General features: G+C 46.7%; 1 long non-coding RNA gene across 1 annotated transcript; it reads right to left on the bottom strand.

The window, feature by feature from the left end:
* Window positions 1-10,442: 10,442 nt before the first annotated feature.
* LOC123106629 (uncharacterized) lies at window positions 10,443-11,091 on the bottom strand. The gene is made up of 2 exons (XR_006451419.1): window positions 10,936-11,091; window positions 10,443-10,849 (listed from the first exon to the last, which is right to left on the bottom strand). It is a non-coding gene; the product is annotated as an uncharacterized lncRNA (long non-coding RNA).
* Window positions 11,092-11,695: the final 604 nt, after the last annotated feature.

The raw sequence follows: 11,695 nt of genomic DNA, 5'->3' as shown, positions 1-11,695 counted from the left end.
GACCTCAAAATTCGAGATGTCTTCCATGGGAGAGTTGAAGTTCTTTCTAGGGTTCGAAGTGAAGCAAAGAAGAGAAGGAACCTTCATCAACCAAGCCAAATATACTCAAGACATGCTCAAGAGATTCAAGCTAAGTGATGTCAAGCCGGCTTCCACTCCAATGCCCACCAAGTGCCAACTTGACATAGATCCCAATGGTAAAGCGGTGGATCAAAAGGTATATCGCTCCATGATAGGCTCCTTCCTCTACCTTTGTGCATCTAGACCGGATATCATGTTGAGTGTGGGAATTTGTGCACGGTTTCAAGCCGCACCTAAGGAAATTCACTATGTGGCGGTCAAACGAATCTTTCGATATTTGGCTCATACCCCAAACTTTGGCTTATGGTACCCAAGAGGAGCAAACTTCAAGCTTGTAGGGTATTCGGATTCCGATTGGGTGGGAGACAAAGTGGATAGGAAGTCCACTTCCGGAGGGTGCCAATTCCTTGGTTGCTCTTTGGTAAGTTGGTCTTCCAAAAAGCAAAGTTGTGTGTCTCTCTATTCCACCGAAGCGGAGTATGTGGCGGCCGGTAGTTGTTGTGCACAACTCTTATGGATGAGGCAAACTTTAAAGGATTGCGGTGTCATTTGTGACAAAGTGCCTCTTTGGTGTGACAATGAAAGTGCCATCAAGATCTCTCTCAACCCAGTGCAACACTTCAAGACGAAGCATATTGAGATCCAGTATCACTTCATCCGGGATCACATTAGGCGAGGAGAGATCGAGCTCAACTATGTCAACACTCATGACAATCTTGCAGATATTTTCACAAAGCCCTTGGATGAAGCAAGATTTCGCGAGTTAAGGCATGAGCTAAATATCATTGATTCGAGCAATGTTGCTTGAACCCTTGCACACCCCACCATACTCAACTTGTTGTCTTGTTTAGATGTAGGCATGGACATAGGGGGAGTGTTGTTCTCTCAATGAACTCTCCCTCCCCCTATTGCATAAATTGATCAAGTCTTTCACATTAGCCATGTTTGATGGTACTTGTGCTTCAAAGACGAGTTTTGGTCATGGGCCCAAGGATAATTCTTCGCGGTGCCATACCAATTGAATCAAACATAGGTGGCTACGGCCACCGCCCTCTCTCTAGAGAGGTGGTGTCTCGTGGTTGTTTCGTTTTGTCGTTTGCCTTTCTACCTTTGTGTGTAGCGTGGTCTTGTGGTGTCGTGTTGCCTCGGAGTGTTCATGCAAAGACCTATTTTTCGTGTGCTTGAAACGTGCATCTTCTTGAGCCCACGGTACTACCGCGGCTTGCTGCGGTACTACCGCTTTGAGGGGCACGGTACTACCGCGCCAGGGCACGGTACTACCGCTCAAGTGCGGTACTTCCGCCAAGCGGTACTACCGCGATGAGGCACGGTACTACCACGCCATCGAGTGAGCGTGGGGGTTATGACTCGGGTAGGGGAGTTCCAACTCCCCATACCCATTCACTCGTCTCCCTCCCCACGTCTCTCTCTCTTGCTCAAGAACGGCGCCGGAGGTCCTCGCCGGATCTCCGTCTCCGGCCACACTCCTCGGATTCCGACCGGTGGGATCGTTCCCCACCACTTCCTCTTGCCATGGACCAAGGTTTTTCCCCAAATCCCTCTTTTTCTTGGTTGTTCTCTTGCTTCTAGGTTTTTGGGGAGATGCTTCTTGTTCTTGAGATTTTAGGCCAAATCTGTGCAAGAGTAGGATGTAGGAGAGTCGTGTTGCGTAGGAATCATACTTGATATGTTGTCTTGTGGTAGATTTGTCCAACCGTAGTACCGCCGCGGTTTCGCGGGCTTTTCTCATATTTGAACTTGTTCGGATCTGACGCGCTACGGTACTACCGTGTCTCATGAGCGGTACTACCGCTACGGTGGGATCGTTCCGCACCTGATGGGCGGTAGTACCGCAAGCTCGTGCGGTACTACCGCCCATCAGACGCGGTACTACCGCGCTAGCTGAGGCACTAAGATCTTACTACCGCTCCTAGACCCGGTACTACCGTGACCTGATACGTCTCCAACGTATCTATAATTTTTGATTGCTCCATGCTACTTTATCTACTGTTTTAGGCAATATTGGGCTTTATTATCCACTTTTATATTATTTTTGGGACTAACCTATTAACCGGAGGCCCAACCCAGATTTGCTGTTTTATGCCTATTTCAGTATTTCGAGGAAAAGGAATATCAGACGGAGTCAAAACGGAACGAAATCAACTGGAGAAGTTATTTTTGGAAGGAAACCCACCTGATGGACTTGGACCCCACGTCAGAAGAGCCACGAGGCGGTCACGAGGGTGGAGGGCGCGCCCTCCCCCCTGGGCGCGCCCCTCTGCCTCGTGGGCCCCCCGTAGCTCCACCGACGTTCTCCTTTCACCCATATATACCATCGTACCCTAAAACTTCCAGAACAGAACATAGATCAGGAGTTCCGCCGCCGCAAGCCTCCAGAACCACGAAAAACCAATCGGGACCCCTTTCCGGTACCCTGCCGGAGGGGGGATCCATCTCCGGTGGCCATCTTCATCATCCCGGCGCTATCCATGACGAGGAGGGAGTAGTTCACCCTCGGGGCTGAGGGTATGTACCAGTAGCTATGTGTTTGATCTCTCTCTCTCGTGTTCTCTCTTGTGTTCCATCTATGGCACGATCTTGATGTATCCCGATCTTTGCTATTGTAGTTGGATCTTATGTTTCTTCTCCCCCTCTACTCTCTTGTGATGAATTAAGTTTCCCCTTTGAAGTTATCTTATCGGATTGAGTCTTTTATGAACACTTGATGTATGTCTTGCCGTGCTTATCTGTGGTGACAATGGGATATCATGTGCCACTTGATGTATGTTTTGGTGACCAACTTGCGGGTTCCGCCCATGAACCTATGCATAGGGTTTGGCACATGTTCTTGATTCTCCGGTAGAAACTTTGGGGCACTATTTGAAGTACTTTTATGTTGGTTGGATAAATTTGAGATTGTGTGATGCATATTGTATAATCATGCCCACGGATACTTGAGGTGACAATGGAGTATCTAGGTAACATTAGGGTTTTGGTTGATTTGTATCTTAAGGTGTTATTCTAGTAAAAACTCCAGGGTTGTTTGTGACACTTATAGGAATAGCCCAACGGATTGATTTGAAAGAATAACTTTGAGGTGGTTTCGTACCCTACCATAATCTCTAAGTTTGTTCTCCGCTATTGGTGGCTTCGGAGTGACTCTTTGTTGCATGTTGAGGGCTCGTTATATGATCTATCTATGTTATTATTGTTGAGAGAACTTGCACTAGTGAAAGTATGAACCCTAGGCCTTATTTCCTATCATTGCAATACCGTTTACACTCACTTTTATCATTCGTTACCTTGCTGTTTTTATATTTTCAGATTACAAAAACCTATATCTACTATCTATTTTGCACTTGTATCACCATCTCTTCGCCGAACTAGTGCACCTATACAATTTACCATTGTATTGGGTGTGTTGGGGACACAAGAGACTCTTTGTTATTTGGTTGCAGGGTTGCTTGAGAGAGACCATCTTCATCCTACGCCTCCTACGGATTGATAAACCTTAGGTCATCCACTTGAGGGAAATTTGCTACTGTCCTACAAACCTGTGCACTTGCAGGCCCAACAACGTCTACAAGAAGAAGGTTGCATAGTAGACATCATGACCTTGCACGGTACTACCGCGACTAAGAGCGGTACTACAGTCTTAGTACCGCAGCACTTGGCCGTACTACTGTAGGGGTGAAATATCTCTCATGGCAATTATCTCGTGTGCTTCCTGCATGTTTCGTTTGCTTTGTTGTGGTCTTTGCATTGATCCTTCTTGCTTGTCGTGTGTGTTTTGCGCTTTGTGTCTCAGGTGGTGGCTCTCGCCGTTCCAATCCCAGTCGTGACACTGGCTCCAAGCGTCTGCACAATCCCCAAGATGAAGCACCAGAGGGCTCCAATGCCCCAAGCACAATGTCAAGACCACTGCCAGCAAGCAAAAGGAACCTGCTAAGGGCATGGATGAGATTTCAGTCAATGAGTATGTCGAACGCCGGAGGATCAACCCCTATGTGAATCCTCGGGCTGTCCTCAGAGGCACTGAGTTGTTCTGGACCAAGCAACAGTGTAACACCCTCGATGCGGCTATATCTCCCATGTGTCGAAGCACGACTTAGAGGCATAACCGCATTGAAAGCAATGTCGCAAGTGAGGTAATCTTCACACAACCCATGTAATACATAAGGGAAAGGGATACATAGTTGGCTTACAATCGCCACTTCACACAATACATGAAAAAAGCATTACAACATCCAAATACAATCAAGGTCCGACTACGGAACTAAAATAAAAGAAGACTACCCCAAATGCTACACAGATCCCCGATCGACCCCAACTGGGCTCCACTACTGAGCAACTGGAAACGGAACAACACTACGAACACGATCTTCATCGAGCTCCTCCTTGAGCTGGGTTGCGTCACCTGTACGGTTCAACGGCACCTGCAAGCTGGTTTTGGAAGTATCTGTGAGTCACGGGGACTCAGCAATCTCACACCCTCGCGATCAAGACTATTTAAGCTTATAGGAAGGGTAAAAGGTGTGAGGTGGAGCTGCAACAAGCGACTAGCATATATGGTGGCTAAACATACGCAAATGAGAGCGGGAAGAGAAGGCAAAGCACGTTCGAGCAATCTATGATCAAGAAGTGATCCTAGAACAACCTACGTCAAGCATTACTCCAACACCGTGTTTACTTCCCGGACAACGCCGGAAAGAGACCATCACGGCAACACACACGGTTGATGTATTTTACTTAAGGTCAAGTGTCAAGTTTTCTACAACCGGACCTTAACAAATTCCCATCTGCCCATAACCACGGGCACGGCTTTCGAAAGTTCAAATCACTGCAGGGGAGTCCCAACTTAGCCCATCACAAGCTCTCACGGTCAATGAAGGATATTCCTTCTCCCAAGACAATCCAATCAGACTCGGCGTCCAGGTTACAAGACATCCTCGACAATGGTAAAACAAGTCCAGCAACACCGCCGAATGTGCCGACAAATCCTGATAGGAGCTGCACATATCTCATTCTCAGGGCACACTCAGATGAGCGCTCCATACAACTAAAACCAAACCTCGAGTTTCCCCAAGGGGGCGCTGCACAGGGCTCTAGTTTGGACCAACACTCAGAGGAGCACTGGCCCGGGGGGGTTTAAATAAAGATGACCCTCGGGCTCCGAAAACCCAAGGGAAAAAGAGGTTAGGTGGCAAATGGTAAAACCAAGGTTGGGCATTGCTGGAGGAGTTTTATTCAAGGCGAACTGTCAAGGGGTTCCCATTATAACCCAACCGCATAAGGAACGCAAAATCCGGAAACATAACACCGATATGATGGAAACTAGGGCGGCAAGAGTGGAACAAAACACCAGGCATAAGGCCGAGCCTTACACCCTTTACCAAGTATATAGGTGCATTAAGATAAACAAGATAATATTGTGATATCCCAACAAATAAACATGTTCCAACAAGGAGCGACATCTCCATGTTCCAACAAGGAACAAACTTCATCTTCACCTGCAACTAACAACACTATAATAGGGGCTGAGCAAAGCGGTAACATAGCCAAACAACGGTTTGCTAGGACAAGGTGGGTTAGAGGCTTGGCTTAACAATATGGGAGGCATGATAAGCAAGTGGTAGGTATCGTAGCATAGGCATAGCAAAAGAGCTAGCAATCTAGCAAGCAAAGATAGAAGTGATTTCGAGGGTATGGTCATCTTTCCTGAGATCCCGCAAGGGAGAAGAACGGGTCCATGAAGAAGACAGGTCCTCACAAACGCGACGTTATCGGAACCAACCCGAAGAAGCAACATCGGAAAGAAGGACACAACATAGTAAACAACCAACACATGAACATGGCATGATATGCGGGATACGGTATGTGATGCATGTACAAGACTTGGAAAGGAATGATTGAACCTAGCCTCAACATGGAAATACAAGAGTGCCACTGGAAAGAGGAGATGATTTCGGTCGAAATCGATATAAAGATCACCAGAATCGAATGCACGGTTTGGAAATGGCAAGCAAAACAAATATGGCACCGGTCTGCGATAATCAGCAAGTGATCAACTAAATGCATCAATATAAATATGCTACAACACTCAAACATCGCAACAAAATACATGGCAGGGATCCACTCATGATGCTTGAAAAAATATGAACACTGAGCTACGGCTAATTCACTCAATAACAGGTTCAAACAAACATGGCAAAAGTGCAAAAGATAACAGGTTTCAGACTTGGTAAAATTAACAGCATGTCAGGAATTTAATATCAGGAAGCAATGTTTAGAGGATGATAACTACATGCTATAGGAACATATCATGGCAAAGCAAGGCATGGCATAAAGCTACTCAAAGCATATAACAAAACTCCCTTAGTGACCATGAGCCAAAAGGGATCAGAAAATACAACTGCAAGCATGTGAACATAGCAAAAACATAAACAGATTCAGACTTAGTGAAAAACTGGAGCATGCAAAACAGATTAACAAGTAGGCATGTTTACGAGCTCGATTCACTCACTACGGGGCATGGCATGATAATCTAAGCATACACCCATCAAGAAGACATGGCATAGAAGCTAGACATGGCAAGAACAACAACATAGCATGCACGGATCAACAACAACAAGCTCGGCAAAATTGCTAAACATGTTAACAATCTGCCAGGAACATTTTATAGCAAAAGTAGAGCTCGATTGACTCAAGCTAGGGTGCTCCATAATTGCAAACAAAGACATGGATGGATAGAGCTCAACAATATCTACAAAACATCCTTACTGATAATCCTCAAAAGAGGCATGGATCACTAGGAAACAATATGAACATATGGCATAAAAACAATAACAGGACAAGGACTTGGTGAAATTCTAAGTCCCTGAAATCAGCATCATTGAGTAAGCTACTTTGCATGCTTGTGCTAGTCGCCACAAAGATCACAAAAATACATGGCATACACCCCTGTAAAGATGGCATGGCATTCTACAAAACACATGTAGAGCTCAGGATCATAGCATGCACACATCAATCATGGCAAAAATGACAAAAGGCTATTTGCTGAAACAGATCTGACATAATCATCACATAGCCCTCTTCCAACAGCATTTCGAACATTAAGATGAGCTCAAATGAAAATGATGCAATGAGATGAAATTATGTACTCATCAAGACGAACATTTTGATATGCTACGCGCATGAATCGGAGCTACAAATGCGGAGGTATGGCATGCGGAAAATGCTAAAAAGTTAGGGTTTCGGGGAGAAGTCAACCCTCGTCCCGATCCAGATCCGGTTGCACACGAACCGAGGAGATCACCGGAGTGCACTGTAGCCGCTGGAGGGAACCAGGGCGTCGCCGGAGTAGAAGAGGAGCTCGTCGGGGTCGTCGTGGGTCGCCGGAGGAGGGGCACCGCGGTGGTGGCCGGCGGTGGCGCGGTCGGAGACGGCGGCGGCTTGTCCGGTCGGAGGCTCGCCGGCGCGGCGAAGCAGGCCGGCATCGAGGAGGGAGTTCGTCGCCGGCTCGGGCAGCCCGGGCGGCGCGCGGGAGGAGAAGGCGCGGGGAGGCGGTGGCCCGGTCGGGCGCGGGGAAGGGCCGGCGCTGGGCCTGCGGGCCCGCGTCGGTGGGAGGTGGAGGCGGCCACGTGGCGACTCCTCAGTGGCCGCGGGCGGCGGTGGCGGCTTGTCCGGCCGGATCGGACATGTCCGGCGCGGGGCGAGGAGTTTCTAGGGTTAGGGGGAGAGGAGACCCGGGATTTTTGGGAGATAATCTATTTATAGAGTTAGAGGGAGTTAAGAAGCTCCAAATGAGGTGCGGTTTGCAGCCACACGATCGTGATTGAACGCTCTAGATGATGGAGGAGGTTTAGGTGGGTTTTGGGCCAGTTTGGAGAGGTGTTGGGCTGCAACACACACAAGGCCTTTTTGGTCCCTCGGTTAACCGTTGGAGTATCAACCGAAGTCCAAATGGTACGAAACTTGACAAGCGGTCTACCGATAGTAAACCAAGGCCGCATGACAAGTCTCGGTCCAATCCAAAGACGTTTAACACCCGCACATGAAAAGAGGTAGAAAGGGACACCGGATGACATAGGAGCGCCAGAATGCAAAAAGGACAAAGGGGAAAATGCTCGGATGCATGAGACAAACATGTATGAAAATGAAATGCACATGATGACATGATATAAGATGCATGACACGCAAGCAATGACAAGGCAACAATAGCGAATAACTGGAGGACACCTGGCACATCGGTCTCGGGGCGCTACAACACTCCACCACTATGAGAGGATCCCGTCCCGAGATCTAGAATGGCACCGGAGGGAAAACGGAAGAGAAAGATAAGCAGTAAAACTAAGTTGCTTCTTTGACAAACGAGTGAAACCACGAACCTTGAAAGGTTAAGCCATTTCGAGAAAAGAATACAACGGAGATGAACGAAATCGAAAACACCCCGTTAGAAAAGAGGGACAAAGAACAAATTCGAGCAGCACTCCGGTTGAGAAGTTATGCAAGACTTGATAAGATGAGAAGATACTCGAATGAAAACATGACACTCCGGTTGGAAAAAGGATTGGCAAAGGAAAGAATATGGTCTTGACAAACCGAGATGAGGAGTGAAAAGAGCAACATCACTAGACCTCCGGGAGAAAGAATAGAATATAGATAATTGAGATAAAAGAATGTAGAAGAAAAGGCCAACTTCTGCTACAAAAGAGCTTGAAAAGGTATCCTTAGGAGAAGGTCGAACGGAGTTGTTGGAAATCCAACAAAGAAAAGAGTAAACTTGTTGTGGTCTTATGGAAAACATCTCAAAACTATGAGGTGAAATTCTGCCACTAACGGAAACGATAGATTGGATTGATATGAACTAGAAGACAAGGAACTTAATTCACCGGGAGGATTAATGAAGAGCTTGGGTCATTTATGAGCACCATAAATAGCAACAATCCTTAGGGAAGGCTTAAGGTGAAATTTTAACCCAAGATAACTCCAATGACGAGATAGATGGATTTAAAATATCTCATTCTTAATAGCATGTGAATCATGAAATATGAACTCAAATTATCAAGAATGACATAATACCACCTCCAAGATACGGAAGAAAGAATTTCACTCCGGAATGCAAGATGAAGAAACTTGAGCTCCTTAGAAAAGAATCTCGATGAACACTTCGAGAAGGAATTAAAATCCTTGATGAACCATCATGTAGAAGCTTCATGAAGAACTCCGGTAAACAAAGGAATGATCAAACGAAAGGAAAGAGAAGTTGAAAACTCAAGGTGGAACCTTGTAAAGATTTAGAAGGAGTTTCGCGACGAGATAATGCGGAAAAGCTTGGAACTCCGGAAAAAGAAAGTTGAGCAATTGAAAACGAGAATTTAATTAGCCTCCAGAATAAGGGATTACTCACTTGGATGAACAAGAATAAGAATTATGTTATGCTTATTGTTTCGCGAAAAAGAAACGTCCCCCGCATAGGGGTATTTCTTAATGCGTAACGGCAATAAAAAATATGGGCGTGCCAGTATACTTTCATATACAAATAAATAAAAGGGACAAGAATACATAGGGAAATACTGCTTTATTAATTCTCATAAGAATTACAAAGTGCGGTTTCCCACATGATTACATAGGTTGCGCCATGGACAAATACATCTGACTAATATCCAGCGATTGTAGAGGTTCTGGTTCCCGGAGCCTCGTAAGACGATCCGGTTAATTACATCCGCGGGGCAATCCGCGGAACACCTCCGATTAAGCTGCGATGACGGTCGTCGTCTTGTAACCTGAAATATTCTCATGATATGTTGAGAAGTAAAAGTGGCAGACATGAATGTTCTAAGGCCTCGTCGGCCCTGGTATGAAGCGTCCGGCCTCGTCGGCGCCGGGTTCATAGTGAAGCCTCAAAATTGTGTTCGACCTCGTTGGTCGCGAACAAAGTGAGTCCGGCCTCGTCAGTCAAGGAAAGGGGGTAATGCCTCCAAGCCTCGTCGGTCGAGGAGATAGTGCGTCCAGCCTCATCAATCAGGACAAATGATTTCCGGCCTCGTCGGTCGCGGAAAGGGGTAATGTCTCCAAGCCTTATAGGTCAAGGAGATAGTGCATCCGGCCTCGTCGGCCAGGACAAAAGGGGTTCCGGCCTCGTCGGTCACGAAAAAGGGGTAATGTCTCCCAGCCTCGTCGGTCAAGGAGAAAATGCCTAGCCTTATCGGCCTAGACTAGTAAAAGGTTCCGGCCTCACCGGTCACCGAAGGAAGGAACCGTGTCATGATACTTTGCGACAGACACCTAGCCGTGAGGGCCGTCAATGAAATATCAAGATTTACGTGCTAGGCATGTCATCATATTGAGTAACCACGTTGTTCACAAAATCATGAAAGACATTTAGATCTGGATATTTAATGTCCAGCACGGGCTAAGCTAATTAGCCCGTGACAAATAATATTGCAATATGTCATACTGCCTTCTCATCATACAAAAATGGTGCGCCATTGCGAGTCCACTTGAGCTGAGTCTTTTATATAAATATAAATGGCCGGATCTGTCACGGCACTAAATACTTTCAAGCCCAAACTTTCCACGGTCAGGCTAAATGACTGTTCCAAGTGTAGCGCTATCAACTCTAAAATTCTGATTTGCTACACCTATACTGTCAGCCAATTCTCTCATTGGTCGGCGATGGCCTCGCCGCCACCTGCGCGTGTGAACGGCCCGGCGGCCATTGGTGAACCTGTGTGTATCAACCTTCCCGTATTGGCTCCCTGCGTACCTGTGCATAATAATCATTAATCTCACCTTAATTACGTTAGACATGTGGCCGGCCGGCCGCATGATGGAGAAAGCCGGGAACAAAACCTTCTCTGGTATGGCCTAAGTCTCTTGCTGGTGGTGGACATAAATATGGAAGAGATTCTTAGCATGATATTGTATGGAGTGGGAAGAAAGTTTTGCAGGGCCTAGCCATCGTGGCTTCTACTTCTCCTCCTGTGAGCGGCCTGGCGGCCGTGCGGCCGTGTGTGCCCCCCGTGCGCGTGGAGTTCTGCCTTTATATAGGCAAGGAGCTAGGGCTGGATGCTGCGGTGGTGCAGCGCAAGCCGCCGCCAGTTTTCTGTTAGACGAACGGGTCGCTCGCAAGATACGCGGAGGCGATGATAATCCATTCAAACCGTGTGAGTTTAAGGTGCATGCTTATCCAATTGCTACCAACCGGACGTATCTACCTCATGTATTTTCCTGGCTGTTAGACGGGCCCAAGCAATACGCGTGCATGTAGTTTCAGAAGATAAGCAACCGAGTTGTTAATGCTTCAAAACACCGTGTCACGGGCTGGCCAGAATATTTAATTAATATATCCATGATTAAGCATGCCAATTAGCATGCAATGCATGCATGCATTCGGTTCTGATTCTTTTGTCCACACTAGAAAAATAGCTAGTGCATCAACAATGGCCATCTTGTGAGCCTTAACTAGATACACGTAGGCATGGGAAAGTTTTCCCATATACGTGTACATGCAAAGCACTATCACATTTGTTCTTTCTGTGATTCTAAGAAAATAGTTCGGAAAAACATTATAAAAATACTTTCCACGCTCATAGATACTTTGGCGCGACAA

The sequence above is a fragment of the Triticum aestivum genome, chromosome 5A, assembly GCF_018294505.1.
Source record: "Triticum aestivum cultivar Chinese Spring chromosome 5A, IWGSC CS RefSeq v2.1, whole genome shotgun sequence".
Classification (NCBI taxonomy): Eukaryota; Viridiplantae; Streptophyta; class Magnoliopsida; order Poales; family Poaceae; genus Triticum; species Triticum aestivum.
Note: the sequence above shows the minus strand (reverse complement) of the source record. Positions and strands in the feature narration are given on the sequence as shown.